The sequence below is a fragment of the Pongo pygmaeus genome, chromosome 14, assembly GCF_028885625.2.
Source record: "Pongo pygmaeus isolate AG05252 chromosome 14, NHGRI_mPonPyg2-v2.0_pri, whole genome shotgun sequence".
Lineage (NCBI taxonomy): Eukaryota > Metazoa > Chordata > Mammalia > Primates > Hominidae > Pongo > Pongo pygmaeus.
The window spans coordinates 97,532,508-97,540,294 of record NC_072387.2 but is presented as its reverse complement, the minus strand read 5'-3'; the positions used below and the strand labels follow the sequence as shown (position 1 = coordinate 97,540,294).

The following is a 7,787-nucleotide window of genomic DNA, read 5'->3' as shown; positions in this document are numbered from 1 at the left end:
AAAAACAACAAAAAAGTGATCCAGCTTCCGGGAAAGGCAGAGGGTGGCAGTGGGAGCAGAGTCAGGATGGTCATGTTGGAGATCATTTTCTATAAAAACTTTTGAGCTAGGAGATTTCATGAGTTTTGGACTTGCTGAACACTTCGAGCTGCTGGGAGGGTAGTGTGCCCAGACAGGGCATGGAGACTCTGTGACACCTCCCTCCACAACCATGCCCTTAGTATGTCCTCTTTGGATGATCATCTGTGTCCCTCATAATGCACTGGTAAACACCAAAACCTTGTATGAATGAGATCAAGAACACTGCATCCATATTATCCTCTAAAGTGAGACTTTCTAAAGGACAAAGGACTGTTTCCTGTGCCTCTTATTTTTTTTTTCTACTCTGCAGCTATGTCTGGGTCCTGCCACACAAGGCTCCCAGATTAGTCAGGAAGAAAGAGGCAAACAAAAAGAGAAACAGCAAACTACGGAAGACATCCAAGACAACAAACAAAAATGTGGCATCAGTCAAGGCTTTAAGCCCTGGAAAATTAAAGTAATTAATTCAAGAAAGAGATGCTAAGAAAAAAAACAGAACCTAAACTATCCATGCCAGTCAGAAGCTTTCTGACAAGAGCTGGAACAGCACACATGAATTTGGATAGGACTGGGGTTTCTTTTCAGAACCCAGGGTTCTTAACCTGCAATGGGTTCATAGTGGCTCTAAGAAGAACCTTTCTTAGCAGGTGACTCTCCCAACCCCCACTGGTCATAGCCAATTTCAAGAAAGTTCCACCTTCTAAGGGTTTAGAAAAGCTACATGATGGTAATTATAACATACTCACTGACTTGGGAGTAAAGAGCTTGAAAAATGATTCAGTCCCAATGCAAGACACCCACATCCTTCTTAATATAGAGGCTCTATCTGGTGTACAAAATCTCTCTTTAATTAAAAGTAAGAGCCAAGAGACAACTCAGTCCTGGTACAAAAGCGTTAAACATTCTAAAATCAATATCCCTACCCTCAGTGGCCCTGCAGCTGATATCCTTTCTTGCCCATTGAAAAGGACATGCTGTGGTAAAGGACTATTCTCTGAAGAAACATTGAATGATACTAGTGGTTCCCCAAGACTGTTTGCTAAGAGCACCGTGTGTGCTCCTTTGCCACAAAGAAAAAATGCCAAAGTTATCTCTCAAGGACACCCCAGAATTCAATTAGAAGAGTTGGGTTAATGAGTAGAATCCCTTAAGTTATCTGATTCCTACATGGATCCCATTAAAAGTAAATATGATTGCTATCCCACCTCCAGTTTTAATAAGGTTATACCTGAACTGAACCTTAGAAACTGGTTGGCTCTTGCTAGGTCTACATCTTCTACATGTCTAATAAAATTCTTTTTGGCAGGCTAAGAACAAGCAACCCTTGGTGCTAAACCAGATCATCAAGAGGCTCTCAAAGCTACTACAAATCAACAGGAAGTTTCTAATACCACCTGTGTCCTAGGACAGCTCTTCAGTGCTATCTCACATCAGTGGAAACTTCATGGTAAGGCCCTGGGTAAGACCCCAGATCCATCAAAGATTCCTGGTGCTATTCCAGTCCAAGAAGAGCTCTTTGGTGCTATCTTAGACCAACAAGAAACCCTTGGTATGAGTGGGGGCGTTGACACGTACTTGCCTCTCTTCCTTCCTGTTCCTCCAAATCTAAGTGCTACCCTATAATGCTCCTCCCAAACAGCCTGAGCCCTACGGCACTGTCTCGTATGGGTTTGCAGTCCAGAGTGCTATATAGATTTTGCCTTTGGACTCAGGACACACTCCTTAATCATCATCAACTCCAGAGAAAAATTCATTACCTCCAGCAATGGCTATAAGCAAGGTAGAAAATGAAAAGCAAGTTCATATAAGCTTTCTGCCAGGTAACACTCGGGGTTTCATAATAGCCCCTGAGAGAAGACTCTTCCATGCTGTGCTGGGTATTGGCCCAACTCTTCCAGGCAGGTCCCAGTGAATCAGAAAGAGGGAGCTCCTAGGTCAGCGTAACCAGCGTGGTTCATGTTGTCAACACTACAGTGGTGACTATGCCAGTTCGACTGGTCTGTATCTCCTCTTCTCCTTCTTAAACCACTTTCTTACCCACTTCGAAAAAAAAGGAAATGAAAGCAATATGAGGTCTGTGAACCCTACCAGCAGAAGTCCAACTTTGGTAAATGCATTAGTTGCAAGAAGAGAAAGAACAGACATCAGATCTGTAAGAAGAGGAAATGTTAGGAGCTGAAAAAGACATCATCTGTCATTGTGCCTTTGGAGGTTATAAAGGAAATCAAGAGGCCCAAGAGGGAAAAGAAGCCCAAAGTTTTAAAGGCAGATTTTGACAACAAATCAGTAAATGTCCCCAAGTCAGAATCCATGGACTACAGTAGATGGGGAAGAACAAGGATTGGAATTGAATCCACGTCCCCTTGAAATTATAACTAAAACTGAAGAAAGCATGACAGCCATTGAGGTGGAGAAGATGTAAAACAAGAAATTACAGTTAACTGATCGTATCAAAGGAGATTTCAGTGCTAATGTCCCAGAAGCTGAAAAATCGAAAAACTCTGAAGTTGACAAGAGACAAACCTCCAAAATTGTTTGTACAAACTGTAAGAAATGGCACTAAACATGTACACCATTTATCAATGGAAACAAATTTGTCATTTAAAAAATTTAATATTGAAGAATTTGGCAAGACATTTTAAAACAATATTATAAATTCCTAAAAGACACCTGCAAACCACAATGATGCCATGAGCTCCGTTGCTACTAATGCAAGTTGTTATCATCTCAAAGGGAGAAGTAATGTTTTAGTCTTCCAGCAGTCTGGCTTTAACTGCAATTCCATTCCACATTCTTCACACTCCAACATAAAACTGTCATGGTAGTACACACAATGAAGTTGATAAACCACAAACTCCTGAGGTTATACCAAGTAAAGAACCAAAAGATGGATCTCAACCAAGTCTTATCCTTAATGAAAGATAAGAGATTAACGGAGCAAGTGGCAGCCATAGAGATCTTGACTCAGCTCTCAGAAGCCCCATCAGATAATTCCTCCTCATCAAAGTCAGAGAATGATGAAGAATCAGAGCAGAGAACAGCTAGTTATCTCTTTTTAAGCCAGAATTAAATTAATCCAAGAGTGATACCAATAAAAATATTACTCAGGGTAGAATTACTCTTGACAGTTGTTCCAAGAATTTCCATCAGTTGCCCCTATGAAATAACAAGTTGGGATATTGTAACCAGTTACTCGACAGCAGCAAAAAAAAATTGGTATAGATGACCTATCAGGTCAACATGCAGCTCATACTCAAATTGAAGAAGATATTGCAACACAGTTGACATAACTTGCTTCAATAATTAATTTCAATTATATAAAGCCAGAGGACAAAAATGTTGAAAGTACACTGACAAGCCTTGTCGCATGTAATGTACAGCAAAAATACAATCAGGAGAAGGGTGTAATACAATAGAAACCACCTTCAAGTGTCCAAAATAATCGTAGTTTATCATTAACAAAGAAAAAGAACACAACCCAGAAAAAGACAAAATCCACCTCATCAGGAGATTGATGGAAAAAGAAGCCCATGCTTGCTGTTAAAGAGCAACTCATGTACCAGAGACTGACAACATTATCTTATATCTCTCATGAGACGTTCTTATTGAAGTCAGCACCAACTCTTAGGAGTGTAAATATTGCATGTTCAGGTGGAATTACAACAGTTTCTACCAAAAGTGAAGAGGAAGTATGTTCATCCAGTGTTGAAACATCAGAGTTTTCCACAGCAGAGCGTGCACAGAGAAATTTTGGTGAATATGCTATGAATTTCTTTACTATCCCTACAAAAATCCTGATGTCTGCAACTAAAGATTCTGAACTGCCCACCTGCAACTGTCTTCATCAAGTTACACAAAAAATGAAAGGCTCATATTATATACACCTGAGGCAGAACCAGGTGTTGCTGCTGTCAGGGAAATCATGGTGAATATGTATGGTGAAAAACGAAACATAATAAGGATAGAAACAGTAATGTACACTAGTAATGAAGGAAAAAGCTCTAATAGGTGTCCAATCATTAAGTGGGTTTTAACAAGAAGCAGTGATACAGAAAAAGCTCTCTGGTCTAGCAGGGTACAGGCCACCAGTGTCCAACTGCTGTGATAGTGATGCTCATCGTGGTGTGGGATGGCAATTGCTTCCCAGTGGCTGACTGGCTGTACACAGAGCTCACCAAGAATCTAAGGTCATACAGTATGCATCCCGCCAACCGAAGATGCACCCTCCATTAAAATAGTACCTGCACATGTTAAGGAATTGATCCAGAGACATGTGGCACTTCATTCTCCTTTGGCTGTTCATGGAGTATGTACTTTAATGGCTGTAAGTTTGGTAGAGGCCCAAGCTCCAGAAGATTTAGAATTGATTCAAGCTCTCTCTTACATAACTACTATGAAAGAATTACTAAAGGACGTAATACAGAAAGACAATATATAAAACTGGAACAAATTTGTATGGAACACGAGGCCATGGAAAAAAACCTTGAAGATAACTTACAGAGTTTGGCTACACACTTAGCTCCAATTTATAAGCAACATGCTCCATTAGCTTACCAAAATCAGGTGGAACATGAAAATGTTGCACGAGAATGTTAGCTTGGCAGCAAGGATAGTTTTTCCTTCTCTGGCATCATTGCTTGCTGGGACTTCTCTGCCCAACCCCACAGAGACATTCACAACATGAATAATGGAAGCACTGTGGTTTCTACTTTAATTCAAGAAGATAACTGCTCTTTGGGTGTTATTCCTCAAGATAAGCAGCTCCATGTGCTACTTCTTTATACACTTTCAGACACAGATGAGTTTGGCTTAAGGGAGGGAATGGAAGCCAAGATCAAATCTGGGACCATTGAGGTCCCGGCACCTTGACGCAAAGAAAAAAAAAAAAAGAACATGTTTCATTCAGCCTGTTCCCAAGTTCTGAGAAGAAGAGGGCTGTGAGGACGATGGACGTTCTCTTATGTAAGATGAGGGCAGTGGAGAAAAAACCCATTCCCCAAATCAAGTGGAGGAATAACTCAGCAACAATAAACCTCGGTAAGGCTTCACTGCTGCCAATCTTCGCAATTAAAACAGAGACAGTGCAACTGAAAGTAAAGGAACCCTATTTTATCTTAAAAGATTTGTGAGGCCACAACACTAAAACCTATTCCCTGATGCCATCCATTCGTCACCCAGTGAAAGAGGCCATTGCATCTCCAGGCCTCTCCTGGTCCCCGAAGACTGCTTCAGCCACCCAGCTCTATTGAAGAAGGATGCAACAGTCCCCTACAGGTTTTCAGAAAGAAGTAGCATTCCCCACTGCTCACTGCACGATGCCTTCTGGAAGACTCAGTGGTGCCAATGCAGCTGCTGCGGAACGCTCTAGAATTGCACAGCCTGGCGAAGTGGCTTCTCCCCCCACTCTGTCTCCCCCTGTGACAAAGCCCTTGGTTTCTTCTCAGCCTCCCACTGGTCTAACTGAACCACTAACTTCTCATCAGCCAAGCCAGCAGCACCCCTTCCTCAACTCTTCTCAAGACCTCACCTCTTTGATGGAAGATGATGAGCAGCATTCTGAAGCAGATGAGCCTCTATCAGACGAGTTGCTATCTGATGACCCCCTGTCACCTGCTGAAAAGAAATTATCCCACCTAGGTGAGTATTGGTCAGACAGTGAGCACATCTTTTTGGCTGCATATATTGGTTGGGTGGTCATGGCACGGCTCAGTTTTGATTCAGTGTGCCCTGTGAGAGCTTCACACGACTCCTGTGAGCATCTAAAGCCTAGTCAATCAATTCACCTCTCCCTTGTCTTTTACCCGCACAAAAACCTGAATAAGCCCCAACATGGTCCTGAACTAAACAAGATTAAGTTTCAGGCTAAAGAAGCTAAGAATAAGAAAATGAAGGCCTCAAAGCAAAAAGACCAAGAAGCTGATGAAGGTCCTAACTGTCCTCCAAGGAAATTATTTTTACCAAGTTCCTTCTCATAAAGCATTAACATTAACCCATGACAATGTTGTCACCACGTTTCCTTATGCTCTCATATACATTGCAGTGCCCTATAACCACTGAGTCTGAAGGCATTTTCCCCCCCTTAATGCCCTTGCTAGTGCACTGTACTTTTTCAAGGTGCTATTAAAAGAAAATCATGTGTTGTTTACTCTATTTTCTTCTAACGTATTTTCAGTCTGAGGTAAAAAAAAAAAAAAAAAATGAGGTGAGTATTCTTAACTGAGATTATATTTTGACAATTGGTAGAAGCTGCACATTTTAAGCAAAAATAAAAGTTTTATTGTTTTAAATACAAAAAAAGATAAATTATGCTTAATTCAATAGATCTAGAAAAGGTAGTTGAAAAATTCAATTTGCTTACGATTTTAAAATATAATTAGTATTCTTAGTAGACTAGCACTAATATTGAACCTCCTTAATCTAGATAGACACATTTGTAAAACTATACCTACATGATAATCATGACACATTAACTGTACTATTAAGCTAATATAAGATTTTAAATGTCTACATTGTCATTTCTCTTCCCTGAGACTATTTCAACACCTAGCCAACTGTGAAAAAAAGAACTAAGATTAGCAAAAAAAAAAAAAAAAAAAAAAAGCAAGAAAAACAATCAAAAGACAACAAGGTATCCTACCTTTCATTCAATTGCAAGCAATTTGGAGCTGTTTATATTTCACATTTTTCCAGTAGAGTAGTCGTTATTAGTATAATTTGTAGCTAACTCTTTGGTCAAATTTTGTAGAAACACTCTGATGAATAGTAAACATTCTAAGGAAAGTGAAGAGCCCTTTCAGCTGAAAGCATTCGGCTTTGAAGGGTTAGTTAGACAAAGCTTTCAGAAAGGTTTGCTATAGCTCTTATCTGTATTTGCTTCTACAATAAATGAATCTCTGTCATTGTATAGTTTTCTTGATTTGCTGTCATTACGAATCGTTTATATAAGGCAAGTGTTTGCTCGAGGAACATTATTACTTCAATTTATAGAGAACTGATTCCTAACAACTCTGCTTCATTGAATAAAATCTTCTATCACAGAGGTTCAAGTTTAGGAGCTTTAAAACATGGTCATTTCTGCTTCCTTGTCTTGAATAAGGGTTTGAAAGTAGTGTTTTAGTCCTCTTTGCTTTGTATTCTTTCCCTTTTTTTTAATTAATCAACTTTTTTCCTTTTATTTTTAGTTGACACGTGATAATTGTACATATTTATGGGATACAAAGCATAGTGATTAAATCAGGGTAGTTAGCCTGTCCATCTCCTGGAATATTTATCATTTCTTTGTGTGGGCAGTTTTTGCAGGTGGCTGCTTGTTTCAAAACCATTAACCCTTACCTGATTTTATTTTATTATTATGCCATATTTCAAAAACAAATCTAGATTTTGGTCCATTTTGTTTGATTTTTTTATTAATAGTCTTTTAGTTGCAATACACAAAATTACAAAGGAAAATGCCATTACATTTAAAAGATATTCATAATTATGTGCCTAGTTTCCTGATATAGGACACCTTGTGATGCTTAACGAGCAAGCAAATTAGGCATCAATCAATCAGTTAAATAATTTTGAAACTAGTCCTCTATAATACACAAAGGCAATGATCTACTGATACTTCTATATTGGTTTCGGTGGCAATTGATAAAAACAGAAGCATCGATAACTGGAAAGCATTTATTTTCCTAATTTTTCTTTCTTAGTTACTCATCCTC

The 7,787-nt window shown here is 39.3% G+C and overlaps 1 pseudogene; it reads left to right on the top strand.

The window, feature by feature from the left end:
- Window positions 1–211: 211 nt before the first annotated feature.
- LOC129011355 (methylcytosine dioxygenase TET1-like) lies at window positions 212–6,138 on the top strand (annotated as a pseudogene).
- Window positions 6,139–7,787: the final 1,649 nt, after the last annotated feature.